The following is a 19,945-nucleotide window of genomic DNA, read 5'->3' as shown; positions in this document are numbered from 1 at the left end:
TGAGTACAACCTTCAGCTTCACCTACTGCAACCAAAGCCAAAGGTCCGGCCGCAGAGAGAGGGGGCAGGGGGAGGGGACCAGAACCACAACTGAAACCACACCGTGAGAACATTGGCTCGTTGAAGGTACAGTGTGTAAAATTCTGCCATCTCGTGGTCAGATTTTAGATTGCGTTCTCTATCCCTCCCTCTCCCGAGCTTGCCGGTGAACTACGTTGGCATGCGCACACAAATCTGGATACCTCGTCCACCTTCTTCTTCTTCAGTTTTATTGAGGACGCGAGCGTTAACCCTAATTACAAAACGCACTGTCAGGCGGGCTGGATTCTCCACACCAGGCTTCCTTCAGTGCACGATGGCAGCAAGGACCCACAGCCTTACTCTATGTATCCTCATACACACACACACACACACACACACACACACACACACACACACATATGTATGAGAACCATTTGAAGGATAGGAAAAGCCGCAATTGCATTTATTGTACTGCAAACTTTTTTGTGATGTATTTATGGGCAGCACATTAAGCTTTCACCAATATATAAAAATCATAAATCAGGCCAAATTTTACACACTGGACCTTTAACATTATATCACAACATTATAAACGCAATATCGTTTTTTCAACGTCCCTCAGCTCAGGAACTTCCTGCTCAGGCTTCCGTGCTGACGGCCCAAGTATTCCACCTTTGTGGAATGAAACCTCAAATCGGCACATAACCTTTCCAGAAGCACTCGGTTCCTCTGCACCAGATTTTGTCTTTCATTTATTTATTTTTTAACTTTCCTAACATCGGAAAATGGAGAACAGGCGCCACCTGCTGGTTTCCCCCTGCCGCGCGTGCCGACCTTTGGTTTTGACGCCGTCTAATGTTGCAGCTTCTCCTGAGCAGGTTCTGCACACGCGCGCTTACACACCCACACACCCCCACACACACACATACACACACACACACACACACACACACACACACACGTTATACTCTCAGTCGGGAAGAAGTCTCTTCCCGTCACCAGAAGGTACTACAGGTGGCGCTGTTCCCTCGGAACTGGTGTGCTCGGCAGGTCGGTCCTCCAGATGAGCAGCCTCAGAACGTGGCTGCTTCTCTGTAGGAAAAGTTGTGTTTTGCTGCACCGCTTTAGCTCCGCCTCCTCCTCCTCCTTCTCACCCCCCTCCTTTTTTTTTTTTTTTTTGGCTTTTGCGTTCGCTCTTATTTTGTCTTCTTTTTTTTTTTCCTTCCCGACCACATTTTTCGCTCCCAACTCTGTTGCCTGGCAACCGAGCCGAGCAGCACCAGCACCAGCACCACCACCAGCAGCAGCAGCAGCAGCAGGAAGTGTGGAGATGCTCGGCCAAGGCGGCGCTGCTGCTGCTGCTGCAGGGACACAGCTGGCCAGTGTGTGGCGCTCCACGCCGCCGCTGCAGGACCGCGGCGATGACTCATGCAGACGGAGGATTTATTACCGCCGTGGTTGTTGTCTTACGAGGTCGACGAGTTAAAAAAAAAAATCTGACTCAGATTCTTCACATCCGGCTCGTCTCGAACGGAACCGAGTCACGTGACCCCTGTGGCTCCGCCTCCGTAAAAATCTCCCACAGCGCACCAGGGCCGCCTGCCGTGATGCAGCAGAATGCAAAACAGCAGCAGCTGCAGGTCCAGCGGAGCTGCAGTACCTCTGGACGTCGCGGGGGGGGGGCGGGGGCAGCAGGTCAGTGTAGCAGCAGTGGTGAGGACAAAAAGGCAAATTGTGGAGCTGAGAGGTGATCATGTGACCGTGAGGGTGGTGGCGGGGGGGGGGGGGGGGGGGGGGGGGTTAGGGCGGTCATGGCGCTGAAGGAGAGGAGAGGAGGAGGCAGCGTTGTCTTCGAGGTGGAGTCTTAGGAGTCAGGAGAAGAATGGAGAGAATTCTCACTCCTCCTCTCCCTCCTCTTCCTCCATCTGCCCCTCCTGCTCCTTCTCCTCCCTCTCTTACACCTGTTCGTCAGGGAGGCGAAGCTAACACCACACCAACCAGTCTAGTCTACATCTCGTTTCCCCCTGGTGGCCGTTTGTGGTACTGCAAGCCCGCCTTCCCTCCACAGCCTACAGAAGCAAAGGTCCGGCTCATGTGACTGGGTGAGAGTGGCGGGGGGGGGGCCTGCACCTTTGTGCCCTTACCACCACCCTCCCATTGGCCTGTTCTCATCAAGGGTGGCTACAGCCAATCAGCTGCCTCCATGTGACCCTCTGATCCCTCCTCTTCCCTCCCAGCGACTCGCATCACGGCCTCTTTCCCTCCAAACCCCCCCCCCCCGTGTTTTAGACTCGAGTTGAGATATTTTGGACACCAGGGGGTGCCGTGTCACGTGTAGCCAGGGATTGAGGGGCCGTGACGAAGAGCGTTGAATCTTATTGGTCGGCTTATATGTGACAGACGGCCATCTTAGTCAAATCACCGTCCTTTGGGGCGGGACTTTGGCTGCTTGTATACACAGATGCAGGAAATGTTCCATCTAGAATGGAGCACATCCCCAATGCACAGACACTGTGCGTACGCGCGCACGCGTCTGTGCATGCGTGTGTGTGTGTGTGAGCAAACGAGGTCAGGTGCCACTGATAAACGTCTCGCTACTTGGTGTAACTGGATCAGCAGCATGGCAGAGCGTCTGGTTTCACGCTCGCTCGCTAAAATGCTAAGCTAACTGCTTTTAGGCAGCCACAGCAGATGGACGATGAAATGGGACGTGCTCCTCCGAACACTGCGACCCTGACCCTCACCCTCACTTCCTGCTCATCGGCCAGGCAGAGCCAATCAGGGGCCTCCATCGGCTTGTATCTCCGTCGCCTGTTGATCGCTTATAATCTTGGGGATGTTGCTGTTGCTTGTTCTGGCCTGTCAGCGAAGAGTGTCCACACACACACACGCACACACACGCACATCTCCACCTCCCTCCGTCAGTCCGTCTGTCTGTTATTTTTGGAAACATGGAAATGAGACCTGGAGCTGCCTGTTTGCGGGGTGGGGGTGGGGGTTGTCATGGTAACATGGGGGAGGGTGGGTGTCATGATGTGTGTGTGTGTGTGTGTGTGTGTGTGTGTGTGTGTGTGTGTGTATTGGGGTGGGCAGCGCTGGTTTCATGACAGCTGACACGCTCTGCTCCATCCTTCACACCAGACACAAGCAGCAGCAGCAGCAGCCGTGGTGCCACCATGGTGATGACAGTGCTGCGTTATTCAGAGGTCATCAGGCTTTCACGCTGCGCTATCAGTCGTCCAAGAGACTGGCACAGTGGCTAATGCTAGCACCCCAGCTACCTCACCAACACAGTGGCTAGTGGTCGCAGCTCAGCTACCTACTAGGGTTGCCACCTCCTACAGTTTCAAATCCGGGACATCTCAGGGGGGTTGGAGATCTCTCAAGTCTGCCGACGACGATGCCGCCCCCCGTCAGGGGCTCCCTGAAATATACGGGACAAAGTGAAGTGCGTCCCGTATCAGTTCATTACGGGACAGGTTTTTTTTAGTTGCCAAATACGGGACAATCGCGTATTTTACGGGAGGGTTGGCAACCCTGTCTAGACCACAGACGGAAATCAAATGAGGTTTTGTCATTTTCCCTAAAAAACGGGACAAATTGTGTCCCGGGAGAGATTTTATTTTTCCCGGGACAGGTGGTGAAAAAAGAACAATTCTGGAAAAAACGGGACGGGTGGCAAACCCTACTACCTACCCAGCACAGTGACTAATGCTAGCTTCCCAGCTACCTCATCAGCTCAGCCAAACACAGCAGCTCATGCTAAAGGCCCAGCTACCTCGCCAACATAGTGACTAATACTAGCGTCCCAGCTACCTCCCCAACACAGAGGTAATGCAGCACCGTCCTGGTTGAAAATGTCTCCTGCTGCTGCAGGTCTCGGTCTGATGACATCGCTGGTAATCCGTTCACGCCGCTGCATAAAAAAAACACAAAAAAAAACCAAGAGGACACTCTCAGGCGCAATGCATGCTGGGAAAAATATGGAGCTGCCAGTGTGCAAACGTGGAGTTGTTTCTCAGTGTGGAGGAGGAACAGAGACAGAATGTGGTTTTTTTTTTTTTTTTTTTTTTGCTGACTTTTGCCTGTGATTCTTGAGAATGAGGTCGGTCACAGCATGGTGGTGGTGGCCACTGACTGGTCACTGATTGATCACCCACTGCTTATTGGTGGTGAACCAGCCTCTTTTATTTTCAACCTTCTTTTAAATTTCAACAAGATAATAATACCTTCAAAAAAATAACATTACAACAACAAACCAATGAAGTCATAATAATAATATATTTAAATGCAACCATTCAAGTCCATGCGTTGGAGTAGCAAGAAAAAGTGTACCAAGAAAACATTACTGAGAGTCAGTTAAAGTAAGTAGTCTGCCAGAATACCAGCAGAGCATTCTGGGATTTGTAGTATTAGCGGTACATGCGCTGTATAATACCGGTGGGCCAGCTCTGGTAGTCATGTTGTATTGTCTTGCGGGCCAAATATAATGACACTGCCGGACCAAATTTGGTCCGCGGGCCAGAGATTGACACCTCTGCAACATCGTAGCAGTAGCAGGGGGTCCCTCAGCCTCGCCTCTTTTCTGTCTGTCTCCGCCCACCTGCTCTGGGAGGAAGAAAATAAGGTCGTCAGGGTGACCCCGATGGTGCGCCGTAAACACCAAGCTAACCTGCTAATCTGACGCTCGTGCTAACTGGCCGCACACTGCTAGCCGTCCTCCTCTAATGTGTGTGTGTGTGTGTTTGCCGCAGGCTTGTTGAAAGAAGCTGCACTGTAGTTAAATATCAGGCTGTCCTGCATCTGTGTGTGTGTGTGTGTGTGTGTGTGTGTGTGTGTGTGTGTCCTGAAGGAGAAACTGGGCTGATATGAATAGAGAAGTGATGAATTACCTCTCGGCACCAAGCCGCAGGACAACACCCTGGGGTCCGACGACTGTGTGTGTGTGTGTGTGTCTGTGCACACGCGCGCACACTCGCAGCAGCTGGACTCATAGAAAATAAACACAGATAACGTGTCATCAATAATGGTGGGGGAAAAACTGCAGAGAGTTAAGAGAATTTTTGACATGACAAGTTTTTACAATGTCGAGGTGTGTGTGTGTGTGTGTGTGTGTGTGTGTGTGTGTGTGTGTGTGTGTGTGTTGCAGATGTAACCTATTGGAAACAGTAAATCAACTGTTAGCAACAGCAGCAAAGGGTCTATTTAAAACTCTTGCACGCGTGCACACACACACACACACACATTCACTTTCTCTCTCTCTCTCCATCTCTCTCTCTCTCTCTCTCTCCTACACACATGCAGGCTTTGTTGCCGTGACAACATGTTTCTTCATTTGCAACAGTTGCCCTTAACAACACCGTTGGCATGGCATCCCCTCCGGAGCCGCTGTCTGTCGTCTTCCTTGCTACCTTTAGCTCCTCCCCCTTCCTCTCCTCCCACCCAAAGCTCCTCCCACCTTCCACTCGCCCCTCGAGCCGTCACTCACAGCAGGCGAGGGAGGCCGCGGGAAGTCGGCCTGCCCTGAGCAGCGGCGGCAGAGTTAGCGGGCCGTACTAGCGAGCTCTTGTCGGAGGCAGGAAGCTACAGGAAGTGGAAGCTTAGCGAGCGTTGTGGTGGTGGTCACTGACCGCGCCGTGTGACTGCTGGACGGCTCAAGGTGACAGAGAGAGAGAGAGAGAGAGAGAGAGACAGAGAGAGAGAGAGAGAGAAAGAGAGAGAGAGAGAGAGACGATTAGCGCCCACGGCGGGGCGCCATTAGACCAGAGTGATTGGAGCGCCGTTTATTGATTATTGATCGGCAGGTGAGCGATGGGGCGAGCGGTGCGACGCCGCAGTGCTCTCTCTCTCTCTCTCTCTCTCTCTCTCTCTCTCCATCTCTGCTGTGTGTGTGTGTGTGTCGGTGTCTCTCGCCCTCTGCAGTGTGGCTCTCACAACCGGCATGATGAATGTCTCCAGCAGTGGCTCTGCAGTGGAACACATACGCACACACACACACACACACACACACACACACACACATTCTGGTGCTGCTGCAGGTGGGGGGACGTTGGCCTGGATTCAGACTCAGTTTTTTCCGTCTCTGCGGCAGGTTAGCCCAGTTAGCTTAGCATCCCCTCCCTTGCGCTCAGTCTTCTGGAGACGTTGTTTCACCGCCACTTCCTGCATCTACCTTCATCTTCATCATCGTCGTTGTCACAAGACCTGAAGGTGTGAAGCCTGCAGCTCGGCGGGATCACCGAAGGACCGCTGGGTGTCACCTAACCGGCTGATTTCCCATTCGCTCTCAGAGGCCAAGAGTGAGAAAGGAAGTGGCCGCGACCCTGAACAGGCGACCCATCAATATCGGCAGAAGAAAACAAACACAGAGAGACTCCGCCCACCATCGTCAAGCCTTGACCAGGCCCACCAATGGGAAGCCCGGAGTTGCAGCGGTGAAGGAAGCAGATCTTAAGGACCCGCACCCTTTTCGTTTTCATTTGGGAAAAGGCTGGATTTCCGTTCTGACCAATCGGTTTAGCGTTGGGTGATCAGGTGACCAAGTTAGCCACGCCCCTTTTCCATTCCAACCATCCCCTGTTTTCCCTGTTCAGCCCATGGATGTATTGTAAGAGCTTGATACCGGACTGGCAACATGGTGGTCAGCTGGGTTTTTTCCCTAATGGCCACTCGAGGTACTGCAGCAAAGAAAAATCCCTTTGGGCCCGCAAAGCATTTTTTACCTAGAACACAATACAGAAAGGAACAACGGACGACTGTGACCCGAAATGCGGTTCATAATAAATCTTTGTATTGCAGATTTAACACTCATGGGGGGGGGTAGATCGTCAAACAAGGGTGCGCAGCGCTAAAATGCGGCGGGATTGCGCCCACAATCTGCGCCACAAATGCGGGGATCCACAAAGGTTTTTGCGCTAATGACATGCAGACGCAAACACGCCCACGAATGCGGCACCTGAAACAGGTGCGAATGTTGCGGTCTGGCAACCCGAGAGCAGTTTGCGCCATAGGTTGTTGATGAGTGCGTGTGTTTGACAGCGAAACTCTGCTAGCATGAAGGCGCTCCTGTGCGCGCCTGGCATTACGATGCCAGAAAGTCAAGACGCGTTAGTCACCAACACCTGAGTACCGTTTGTATTTTTCATAGCCTATCTAAAATATTGGCATATATACTGTAGTCTATGCCTATCTATATATAAGATTTGGAGAGCTATATATTTTTCTCAGGCTTTTCAGAGAGGAAAGTTTCACTCAGAAGCAGGAAACACTCTGACAGACAGAAGCTGCGCCTGGTTTTGGCCGGCGGTGTTTGCGTCTGTCAAACTGCGCGCAGACACGAGCACAAACTCTTTCTGGATCTGCCGCTGTTTGAATGAGGCATATTTGCATAGAAAGGGGTGTGTCCTTTTGCGCGTAATGACTCATTTCAATGTATTTAAATGAGTCTGCCGCAGCCCTGCCGCTCCCTGCGCCTCGGCGCAGTCTCCACCCATTTTCAGGTTAGCGTCCTCTCTGTGGAGCGGAATCACCGTTTTTGGCGCAAAAGCCGGGCAATCGCTTTGTGGATCTGCCCCATGGTCTTTTGGTTTGTTCTGATTGGCTGATGCATTCTGATGCATCATCGGAGTTACAGCGGCATTATGTCAAGTTGAAGTGAATGGGACGCCATATTGGATCCCAGGGCTCATGGTTCAGCCGACCATTAACGCTGTGCATGAAGGAAACAGGAAGTAGGAAACAGGAAGTGGGTGACAGGAAGTGGGCCACACGGTCGGCCTCGGGCCTGCGACATGATGTCACACTGCACACAACGACCCAAATGTGGAGGCTCTTAGCCCCTCCCCCCTCTCTTTTGTCTGGGATTAGCACTGAGCGCTAATGGCCTAGCCTACCATCAAACCAACACTGCGTCCGAGTACCTGCCTCTACGGTTGTGAAGCGAAGTCGTACCTCTCTGTCGGACTCGGAGAGGTTGTGTTGTTTCACTGTATTTTAGCCAACGTTGCGCAGCATGTCGTTTTTACGTGTAGAATTGCACTTTCAGGTTTTTTTTCTCAACGGTTTCAAATTGTAAAACAACACCATCATCAGTTTTGTCTCACCCTGCCTTCTGCTGTCAGTCGGGGGCCGAGTGTTAGCACTTAGCCCCCGTTGAGGTCACATGCTCAGCCACGGACATCCAGGACATTCCCCTCGACCGGTCCCACCAGCGGAAACGCTTCCTAAGCTTTGCGCGGTAGCCAGAGCATCCGGATTGGCTCTGGTCCGCTCCCACCCGCCCACCCGGACACTCAGAACCGAGAAGAACCGCAGGGAGCTCTCTCCAAACCTGTATCTGTTCATCATCCTCCCTCTCACGACTCACTGTACACTATACATGTAGCCTTGTGACGCTAGCTGCTGGACGCTAACGGCCGCGATAGACTGTGTGCTAACTGGTCTCACTGTGTGTTCCTAGCGCTAAGCTAACACCCGCCGTTGCTGTTTGTTTGATGTGCTGGTGCGTTGGTACAAACAGTTAAGGCTCCACACTAACTGCCCCTCGCTGTGTGCTAGCCGCAGCGCTAACATGGTAAGACGTGCTACGACTGCGACGCCAGTACAGACGTGCTTGTGTCGGCTGCTAACTGCTATGCTGCTTTGAACGCGGTGTGCCCAGAGCTAATTGCTAAAAGTGTGCTGTGATGCTAACTGCGCTAATGCTGTTTGTTTCCGTGCGCCTGTGTGTGTTGCTGTCACTGTTGTCACTGTGGCTGTTGTTGCTCTCGGTGTTGTTGTTGTTGTTGTTGTCCACCTTTCTCTGTTTCTCTCTTGACTTTATTTTTCTCTCTTTTTTCTCCTCCTCCCTCTATCTCTCAATGTCTCTCTCTCTCGCTCTCTCTCTCTCTCTTGCTCTCTTTCTCTCTCTCTCTCTCTCCCTCTCCCTCCCTGTCAGGTCTTACTCCACCTGTCCCCCTCCCACCACCACCACCACCGCCACCTCCTCCTCCTCCTCCTCCTGTCGCCCCCCCCACAACCCTACTAGCATCACGGCTCCCTCCTCCTCCTCCTCCTCCTGCTCCTCCTCTCTCTACTCCTCCAGCCTACCTCCTAACAGCCACGCCTCCTACCATCAGTACTGCTGTCCCGCGCGCCTCCGCCTGCCCAAGCCTCCCTGCGCCCTGCCCCCCGCCAAGCACCACGAGCAGGCAAGGTAAGGGCCCGAGACCCCCAAACCCCCACCTCCGACCCCTCCCTCCCCAGCCACGCTCCGCCTCCAGCCACCTCTGCCCCCGCCCACCAGGTCCTGGGTGTCGACTCGGTTCAAACTGGCTGATTGTGGTGCAACATCAGAATGAGAATGCCTTCTATTTATTATTTCCACATTTTGGCGAAATTTACACAGTTAAAGCAGCGTAGTCAGCGCCACAAATGAAGAATTGAACCTTTATTTTTGCTAATTACAGCAACAAAAAGTAGTGCAAACAGATCATCTGAAAGAAATAATATACCTACACAAATGATTTACATAACTAAGATAAATGTTCATAAACAAGCCCCTGTTTTGAAGTGTTGCAGCAACAAGTGAACACGGTGAAGTCAGGAATCGACCAATCAGAGGCTGCGCCATGACAATTTGGTGCTCGTTAATGTGCAGGGAGGGTGTGTCCAGGTTTGCAGCCAATCAGCTTTCAGCTGCGAAGGACTTTGGTTGAGGTCAGACTGTAACCTGGTTAGTTGTCCAGGTTAAAGTTCGGTCTTCAGTTTGAACTGGAAACGACATCCAGGAAGTCCACTGCCCTCCCTCGGTGATGTCACACACTGTAATATTCTGACTGGAAGGTCAAGTCGCCTCCCCTCCTCCCCCTCCTCACACCCCCCACCCTTCCTCCTTTCACCTCCTTCATCATGTGACTTCATCACACAGAGTCTCCTCCTCCTCCTCCTTCTTCATTGCCCATCCCTCTCCCCTCCGGAAGCTCGAGCCCCGCCCCCCAAAACCGCATCCTAAACAGCTGACACGGTCGGCGGCCAGAAAAAAACATCATGAAGTTTTTCCCTTTGCACGATTTGGGAAATAAAATCCATCCGTCAGCAAACAAACGAGCTGACGGGAGAAAAATCACAGTAAAGATCCTCAAAATTCTCATAGAGAAAATTTTGAACTAGAAATTTTAATATTATATTCCTTAATTTTATCAAGGAAAATCCCAACAAGTCAGACACAGGAAACACAAAGCATGATGGGTAAATTTTAAAATGATCTCTGACGGCAGAGGGAGGAAAGTGTGTGTGTGTGCGTGTGTGTGAATGAGGCGGATGAGTCACCAGCAGAGGATGCTGTTATGCATAAACACACACACACACACACACACACTGGAGGATTCTCCAGAGGACTAACATGCGGATGATGTCGGGACGAGGTCATGTGACCTGTGTCGTGTGACATCACTCTGCGCTCCTCCTCCAACAGCCAGCTGTCAAGTCAACAGACGCTGCGCTCTGGTTGGTCGTTGTGTCCAGGATCAAACTGAAGCTGTGTGTGTGTGTGAGATTGGCCAGGTGGAACTCTGACTCATCACTCACTCCTGATTGGCTGCTGCTCAGTTGCAGGGAACTACTTTCTCCGTGCGCCACTAAGCAGGCGGAGACACCGGGGCCGTGCGATGCTCGGCTTCTGCCAGCAGGGCGGCGCCATAGAGGGGCTTCGTAACGTCGACGCGAAGGTCGACCTTTTTTCCGGCCGCGTGGTGATGCACAGAGACAGCAGTTGAGGTCGGGTGTGAGCAATGAGTCAACGACTCCTCCGGGGTTCCTGCTCTTTAAAAAGCCTCTCAAAAGTTTCCTACCTCGAAGCCAGGCATGGGCAAACTACGGCCCTGGGGCCACATGCGGCCTGTTGAGCTTTTTAATCCGGCCCGCCGAACTTGAAGGAATTACATTAAGAGTGAGTAAGTCATGAAATTATTGAAACACTCCATCCAACTGCTCCTGCTCCGGCCCCCTCTAGAAACTTTTACAACCCATTGTGGTCCAAACCCATCCCAACAGGTTTCCCAAGCAAGAACCGAACACGAGGGATTCTGATCTCGTGGGAATCCGAAAAAGGATCTGAAGCGTTGCTGTTCTGTGTCGACTGAACTGCTGCCTGAACCCGGTCCAGCGGGCCGGGCCGAGCTCCCTCCCCTCTCCCCCATCCCATCCCATCATATCCCATCCTCACCCCCAGTGAAACACTCCGCCTCCGGAGGCTTTGACCAGTGAACTGAGGCTCAGCAGTCACTTTAGTCACTGTGTGCACACACTGACACCCAGTGGCTGAGAGCGGTACTGCACCTCCAGACTCCCTCACCAGAGTTTCTCTTCCACGTTTCTTCTTCTTCTGTTTCTCCTCCTGCCCCCTCTACCTCCTCTTCTTCCTCCTCCTCTACCTAATCATCTCCCCGTTCCACTCATCTACCTCCCCCTCCCCCTCTCTCCCTCTTTACCCTCCTCCTTCTCCCCCTCTCCTGCTCTACCTCATTGCCTCTTTTTCCTCCTACGCCTCCCCCTCTTCCTCCTTTCTTTCTCCTCCTCCTCTTCTTCTTTTTCCTCCTACGCCTCCCCCTCTTCCTCCTCCTTTCTTTCTCCTCCTCTTTTTCCTCCTACACCTTCCCCTTGTCCTCCTCCCCTCTCTCCTCCCCCATCCACCTCTACCTCCTTCACCCCTCCTCCTCTTTTCCTCCTCCCATCCACCTACCCCTCGTCCTACTCCTCCCTTTCTCCTCCTCTTCCTCCTCCTCCTCTGTCTCTCCTCTTTGTGTCTCTCAGAGAGGACGACGACGACGACATCGCCCATCAGTTCTGTTGCCCCGCCTCTGAGTGCAGTAGCCCCTCCTCTAGGTAACCAGGGGCGTCCATGAGCCACCCCCCCAAGCCCCCTGCCCCGGCCCCGCCCCCTTTGCGTCCCCCACCCCGACCCACGGTGAATGGGCGGAGACAAACGGAGGACGCGGTGGAACTCTGAGGCTCTTCACGCTCCTGATTCGCTTCCTTTCTGAGGCCCCGCCCCCCCAACTGCTCCCCCCCAACCCCGCCCCCGACGGCCAGAGTCGTAGCTTTAATCCAACTGTGGCGGTGGCGGCAACCGTGGACGCCGTGGACTCTCTCTGAACCTTCTGCTCTCCTAGTTTAGGTCCCCAATCAGTTTTGACCCCTCCTCCCCCCCATTTCCCCAGCATGGACCCCTCCCAACCCCCCCACCCGCAGAGACACCCCGCCCAGAGTGGGCGCGTCTTACAGCATGACGTCATCACACCGCTGAACTCTCCCGTGGGGGCCGCCCCACCACGGTCACATGACCCACCCCACCCCACCCCACCCCCTTGCCCAACCAACCAGGGTTCTCCGTAAAGCAGCCACCGACGGAGGTGCGTTCGTGGCCCCCAGAGAAAAAAAGTCGTAAAACTGCTGCAGCTGAGGTGTGATTATTACCCAGAAGTCAGTGCGGTGATAGAACCACATCTTCATGCTCTGGAGGAAAAATGATCAAATGGCCCAATGAGGGTTTGAGGTTGTTGGCTCCTCCCACCAACAGAACGGCACCTGGTCCTACCACAGCGCCATCCGGTGACGGAGTGATACGGAGTGACAGAGGACGACACACCAGGCGCTTCCTCTCCTGTGTTTGGACTGTTGTATGGAGAATACACACACACACACACACACACACGCACACGCACACGCACACACACGCACACAGCAGCTGACAGTCTGCACCGGTCATGTGATGTCATGTGTTGATAAGAATTGCAAGACGGTAGTTCTAAAAGCCCCTCCCACCCGAACAACTGCTCCTGACGCGGCGCTGATGATGTCATTTGGAGCCACAGTCTCAGGTGGGGGGACGGAGCCAATACAGCTCCCCCACCGCAGTCAATCCCAATCCCAATTTTCAAAGCACCCAAAAGAGTGATAAAACCAAGGTCAAGGTGACGGCAAAATCTAAGGGTGTCAGTAGCCGCCGGCCACTAGGGGGCAGACTTCTGATCAGCAGTAGAACCACCTGGATGGAGTTTAAGGTGTTGGGTGCCTCCGGAAGTCCACTAGTAGGCGCCAGAGGGCTCCTCAGTATCTCGGAGCTAACTCCATCAATAAATTCATCATCTGTGGCGTACACGCACCAACCAGCATCGTCCGACACCTGGTGAGCCTCCCGTGCTGAGTGGGAGGAGTCAGAGTCCCAAAGGTCAGAGGTCAGATAGTCAGCGGCAGCGCTGTTTTAATCTCAGGAAGCAGGAAGTGGAGTGACGCGATGTCTTCTTTCTTTTTCCAACATCGCCCTCACCATTGGCCCAAATAGAGATATGCTAGCGTCTGTTAGCACGTACGCTAGTTTAGGCACAACTAGTGTAGGCACCCTTCTGATAAAACTCAATTGAAAAAAAGTATAGATTTAGCACTTGTAAAGTTTCCTTCTATGCATCCTGAGCGGCTGCGTTATGGCAAAACATGACTTTGTGTTTTATGGCTGAAATACGACTCGTGGTGCACTTTATTTATCTTGTTTGTTTGCTCACCTGTTGTCACTTTGATACAGCTCTACTGATCATATTTGTTATTATTATTATTATGATTATTATTATGATTATTATTATGTATAATATTCATAATAATAACTATGAAACAAAACTAATAAAATGTTTACAAAAACTCAAATACACACATATCCTGATAGCAGAAGTAGTGTGTAGTAATTTTGAACTACAAATAGAAGTGCAATGGTTTTTATCTTGAATTAGAATTTTGAATTTGGCGCTTATCTTTCCATTCCCACAGCTGCGTACGGAAACCTTTAAATAAATAAATAAGTAAACACACGAACAGCACATTTTAAAATCAAAGTCGTTCTCATCTTTCCTTCCTTCTTCCGTCACTTGTTTTAAATTCAGGCAAAAAGCCGATTTTAGAGGAAAATTAAAACACTGATTAAATGGTTCGACGTTCCTTGGTTTCTGTCACTTCTGAAAGTCGCAGACTGGCACGTTTTATTTTCCCCGGTGTCGCAAAGGAAATATTAAATTGAGGCTCTCAACGCGCCGCCCTTTTTTTTTTGATCCTCTCTGCACTACAGCCAACCAACATGCTGCAATTAACATGAGCCGGCGGTAGCTCCTTGAAAACGTTAGCAGGAATTAGCGCCTCTGTTAAATGAACCGAGTGCAGTCATTTTTTTCACGATAGCGTAGAACAACTTTAACTAAGCCGTTAAAATGAAAGTTGTGAAGCACTTTCTGAGGCGACGCCCCCTGCAGGTGGAGCTCGTGACTTGAAAACTACGTGGTGACAATCAACATGAACCTGCTGTTATCAGTGACTTTGGCTGCCTGTTAAACTGCACTCGTGGTCGGCGCTGGCATGGCTTTCTGAGCTAACGCGGGGGTGTCGTGTCCTTTGGCATGCAGTGCCCCCTGCACCCAGGTTGAGTGCGCTAACTACCCGTTTGTGCAACTCAGTGGTGTTGCTTTGACACTGAATACAGGCTGTGAGCCTTTATTAGCACTGGCTAGTAGGGCTAGGTCCGTCTGTTAGCATTTAGCATTCTCTGGTAGTGCATTTAGCTGTTTGTGTTGTCGAATTTGGATACTGAAGAGCTGCATTAGTTAATTTTAGACCTATGATAACGTTTTTTTGATTCCTCTGTTTTCAAACAGCGTTAGCCGCTCCTGAGCTATGCTAACTGTCGACTGATATGCACGCTGAATACGGCCGTCGGCAGGTTTTGGTGACTTCTCCCAAAGAAACATCCTGTTATTGTGATACTGAAACATGACTCAGCTGTAGTTTTCTCGCTGCAGTGCAGCAGTGAAGGAGGTTCCTTTTAGCGCAGCAGCAAACACGAACACCTGCCGATTATCAGATTTCCGCGGAAAGATGTTTATCCAGGAGTGAGAAGTTCAGCTTGCAAAGCAGACAACATTTGGTCACATGATTTAGATAGACCATGAAACAGAAGTAAGCATCCTAGCCAAAAGGCTAGTTATTGTTTGGAATGTGCGCAGATTCAAAGCTGGACATTTCTTCTAGCTTCTTCCATTGTTGTTTAGCCTCCTGCACCAAAGAGCAGATGTTACTCCAGATGTTTGTTTTTATTTAAATAAACTGTAAAACGTAAAGATTTCTCGACGCAGGAATAGACTAGCTAGCATGTTAGCATTTTCTTCATTCCCACCAAGTCATTGACTTATGATGTTCACGTGATTTTTACACAAGTTTGAATGTCAAACATCATCACCCGTCGTGCTAATGTTAGCATTGCTAACGCTAAGAAGGCTTAGGTACGTCCTGCGTCTGTGTTTGGTCAAATTTTGAAAGACTCATTGGTGCTAACACACACACACACACACACACATATGCTTACACACACATACACACACACACACACACACACTAGCAGTTTTGCACTATTCAATGAAGAGGGGGTTAACGCACTGACTCGGGTTGGGAGGCAGCAACATTTCACCAGTTGTCCTGATACCAGACCATCGTCCAGCTCCCTAAAGGATGGATCAGATCAATGCATCAATCTGATCCCGCCCCCCTAGCGGCTCTGATGCCGTTTCTTAAACTCCGCCTACTCCACTGTATAAAGCCATAGTCAACTGTAAAGAGACTTACCGCGTCTGCGCTCCAGCAACGCGTTCAGCACAACCCCCCCCCCCATTTCCTTCAGATTTTTATTTTCTTCTTGACTTCCCTGTCCGAGCGCACAGGAAGTCAAAAAATACAGACTTTCACAATAAATGTCAACTATGTGGCCAATGAAAACGGTCCAAGATCTATCGGAAACCAATCGCAGCAGAGCATTGAAACATCTCTGGTTTGTATTTAATTTGACGCTGGTGGGCTCCTCCCACACAAGTGGAGCTGTCGGCTGATTGCTTGATCCTGAACCTTGCAGTCCAAACTGCAGCCGGATGAAAAGAATTTCAGTTTGCACGAATTATAATCATGACTTCAATTATTTCATTACTTTGAAAAAAGAAAGTAAAAAACGGATATGACATATTTAATAGTGTTTGTGAGATTTTAGCAACTGCGACCGAGTTTTCATTTATGGATGGTGTTGCTGAGAGACGTTAGCTGCAAACACTCACACACACACACACACACACACACACACACACACACACACATATGGTTGATCGCCCTTCCTCCCTCCCTCCCCTCTTCCTTCTCTCTCTCTCTCCACACGGCTTCTTCTTCTTCTTCTCTTTTGTTTGCGTTGGTTTTTTCTTCTTATCCTTTGTCCGTGTACCATGGTGTAAATAAAGTTCCGAGCGACCATCATCCAGTCTTTATTCTTCTGTAAATGATTTAAAACCTGATCCTGGATCCTGATTCACACACGTTATTAAAACAAAAGTATTATGAAAGTACAAAATCAATCTATTGTATCCTGGAGATGATGAGAATGTACCTGATGATGATGATGATGATGGTGGTGGTGGTGGTGATGGTGATGAATGATGACCGTGTCCTGTGCGATGATCAACAGCTGTAATGATATCATTGTGGCGATGGCGACGACAAAGGTCAGAGGTTGCGGGTGAATGACGACGACGATTAAAAACTCTTCTGGTTCTAAAGACGCGACTTCCTGTCTTCTTCCTCCGCTGCCTGATTTGAACTTTGAGCCTTCAGTTCAGTTCAATGTAAGTGTTGTTTTGCAGATGGTCTCTGAGGTCCTTTTAAAAAAAGAAAAAGAAAAAAGAAAATCAGATTTCTCTCATTATGCCTTTTTTTTAGTCTCATCAAATAACTTTTTGCAGCAAAACTGAGTGAAGTGACATTTGGCAGTCGGACTCGGGTTTGAGTTCTTGCTTTTCACCCATCCGCCACCAGGTGGTCAAGTGCACACTTTAGCCACAGTCCACCGCGCTAAGAATAAACAGGGAAACGCTGATGGGACTAACCCGGCAGGTTGTGGCTCCCCGATGGCAGATCCTGGTATTGCAGCTGATTTTTTTTCCCTTTTTTTTTCTTACGCAGGCTGTAAATGTTGGCGGGTAAAATCAGTGCCTGAAACTTGCTGACATTGGGTCCGGCGTGAGGGAGCTGCTGCTCGCAGGTCAGGAGGAGCGAGTGAGTCGGGATGATTTGATTAAAGACTTAGCGGGTGAGAGGACAAGAAGAAGGGGGAGGGGGAAGGCGAGGTGTCAGCAGCAGTAGGAGGAGGAGGAGGAAGAGGCGGAGCCGCAGGGCCACAGCGCCGATCCAGCTCATTCACACCCTGATCACACATCAGTACTTCTCGCAGCCTCCGCAACCAAATTGGATTTTTTTTTTTTTTCCTGCCCCCTCGGAGCATGACTGGAATTCTGGCTTTGGTAGGAAGGGGGCGGGGCCTGCAGGGACAGGAAGTACAGAAAGAAGGAAGTGCCACGCAGAGCACTCTGGCTGCATTTGAATGAACTCCAGGCTTCTGTATGACTCTGGCAGAAAACCTGCTAGCTAGATAGCTCGGTCGCGTGGCTAATCTGCGGCTGAGAATAGCAGCACCGGGCTGCAGCTGAGATTAAAATCAGATTATATCGTCCTGGATTTTTTTTTTTTTTTTTTTTTTTAGCTCCCGCCTCCCTTGGGACTCTGAGAGGGGTTCATATTCTTGTTGAGATGTTCTCCATGATGCTAATCAGTCGCTAATCAAGGAGTTGTCTGAGGTGGAGCACCAAGCTAACATGCTGATGACTTTAGCTAGCGCGCTGCTATGAGCCTCATCTCCCAGCACAGGGACCTAATCTGCTAGCAGAGTTTCCCACACGGATTAAAGCTCTTATCTGCTCAGCGTGCTGAGTCAGTGGGCCGAGGAGCTGCAGAGCGCAAGCATTCCGCTGGCCGGCCTGTTCGGCCTTCTTCTGCCGTGGTCATTGGCACTTCCTGTCTGTCCAGTCGGGGAGCATCAGAGCTGCCCGGCAGGAAGTGACCGTCTGGATTCACAATGGCCTCCGCAAGCATCGACCTACCGCAGGCAGGCGATGAGTCAGGCAGTTAGGGAGTGAGTCAGTGAGTTAGTCAGGAAGTCAGTCTGTCAGTGAATCAGTCTCTCAGTCAGTCATTTAGAGAGTCAGTGAGCCAGGAAGTCAGTGAGTCATTCAAGAAGTCAGCCAAGCAGTGAGTCAGTCTGTCAATCAGTCAGTCAGTCAGTCATTGAGTGAGTCAGTAAGCCGGTCAGTCAGGAAGTCAGTGAGTTATTCAGTGAGCCAATGAATCAGTCAGCAAGTCAGTGAGTCCATGAATCAGTCAGGCAGTCAGTGACTCAGTCAGGACGAGGAGCCATCTGAAGAAGCAGCGAAGGAGTCACCAGTATCACCGTCACATGGTCCCAGTGTGGCTGTGATACTGGGACCGTCCTCCCTCTGACGGAGGTCCAGGATGCTCCTGAAGGCCACTGAGAGTCGACCGGAATCCTTTCCATCACCAGGCTGCTCCTTGCTCGCAGTCGGGATGAGGAGCTGAAATCCGTCTGGAACTTTGCCGAGCAGCTCAGGTCATGTGACAGGAAGTGGCGGTGAGGACGCCGTGTGTCTCCGGGAGGGGCGGGCCATGACGACGGTGGCGGCGGCCATGTTCGGCTGGCAGGGAGTCTGCGACCTTTGCCCTCTGTTCTGCCTGCGGTCATCTGGAACCTGGTCGCCACTCTGCAGGTAGGAGCACCTGGAGGTTGCCGACCCTTGACCCCTTAGTGGGTGATGTCAGAGGTCACCGCGGTAGCAGAGGACGAAGTCAAGAGTCAGGTCAGCCCTCTGTGATGTCACAAGGGGCCCTGAAGCCACAATCCGCCCTCTGAGATCGTCCTTCTAAACACATGGAAGGTCAACGTTAGACAGTTAGCCTGCTTGCAAACACAGGGCTAACTGCTGACAGAGTCACATGTGCTGTGTCTCAATTCAGGTTCTGCATCCTTGAAGTGCGCATTTTGAAAGGAAGTTGCGTCATAGCACTGCGCGAAGGCTTGTCCCAATTCCCAAGGGTGCTTAGGACGCTCAATATGCGTACTCGGAAATACGCACTCGTTTTAGCCGATTCCAAGGATGCACCGCTACTATCCTTCGCGCACTTATGTATCCCATGATGCTTTGCGTGCGGCTGCAAAGCATCGTGGGATCCTGGGAAGTCAGCTGAAATTAGCGGCATGTACTGGTAAAGACACTTCATATAAATCTACGTATTAAATTTCACATAAAATATTCCGTTTTAACATCGGGTTTTAATTTATTTGATCATCCAACGGCATCGTTAGATGGCGAACCAGTGGTTAGCGTGATACTATAAAAACGTCACTTCCGGGGTTGGCCAGCCGGAGGGAACGGCGGTGACGCAACGAGGAAATACGCCGAAGGCTAGACCGTCCCGTGTGGTGACCAGGGAGGCGGGGTTTGGTCCGTCCTTCTAGGCTCGGTACTCGAAGAACGCTTCCTTCAGACGGAGGACACTCGGTCTCAAGGGTGCAGAGCCTGAATTGAGACACAGCAACGGTTTGTCCTCTGCCACTCGAATCCGCCTTCCTCAATGGCGTTGCCGCTGTGACTGGGTCATGACGTCACTTCCTGTTTTGGCTCCACCTCCTCTTCCTTCCTGCTGTACATCCTCAACTGTGTGAAACCCACCTGACGATGACACGCGCGTGTGTGTGTGTGAGATCATGTGAGAGGCTCACACACACACAGACACCTGCAGCCGCAGTGAGTGTGTGTGTGATTAATTCAGCTCATCACTAAATATACATCTGGCTGAGCAGAGGGGTGTGGCAACTGGAGGGGAGGGGTGTGTGTGTGTGTGTGTGTGTGCAGACAGATGTGTGTCAGAGGATGCTGCCAGCACTGCAGGGGAGAGAGAGAGAGAGAGAGAGGGTGTGTGTGTGTGTGTGTGTGTGTGTAAAAATGGCTGAGTGCACATGAATGTG

The 19,945-nt window shown here is 51.1% G+C and overlaps 1 protein-coding gene across 1 annotated transcript in view; it reads left to right on the top strand.

The window, feature by feature from the left end:
- The window catches only part of LOC142888491 (IQ motif and SEC7 domain-containing protein 2-like), a 58,063-nt gene that overhangs the window by 4,413 nt on the left and 33,705 nt on the right, over window positions 1-19,945 (top strand). The gene's annotated exons all lie outside the window — the stretch shown is intronic.

The sequence above is a fragment of the Nelusetta ayraudi genome, unplaced genomic scaffold, assembly GCF_046127955.1.
Source record: "Nelusetta ayraudi isolate G7.1 ecotype Tasmania unplaced genomic scaffold, CSIRO-AGI_Nayr_v1 ptg000019l, whole genome shotgun sequence".
Classification (NCBI taxonomy): Eukaryota; Metazoa; Chordata; class Actinopteri; order Tetraodontiformes; family Monacanthidae; genus Nelusetta; species Nelusetta ayraudi.
The sequence above is the reverse complement of the archived record's forward strand: the minus strand, read 5'-3'. Positions and strand labels throughout refer to the sequence as shown.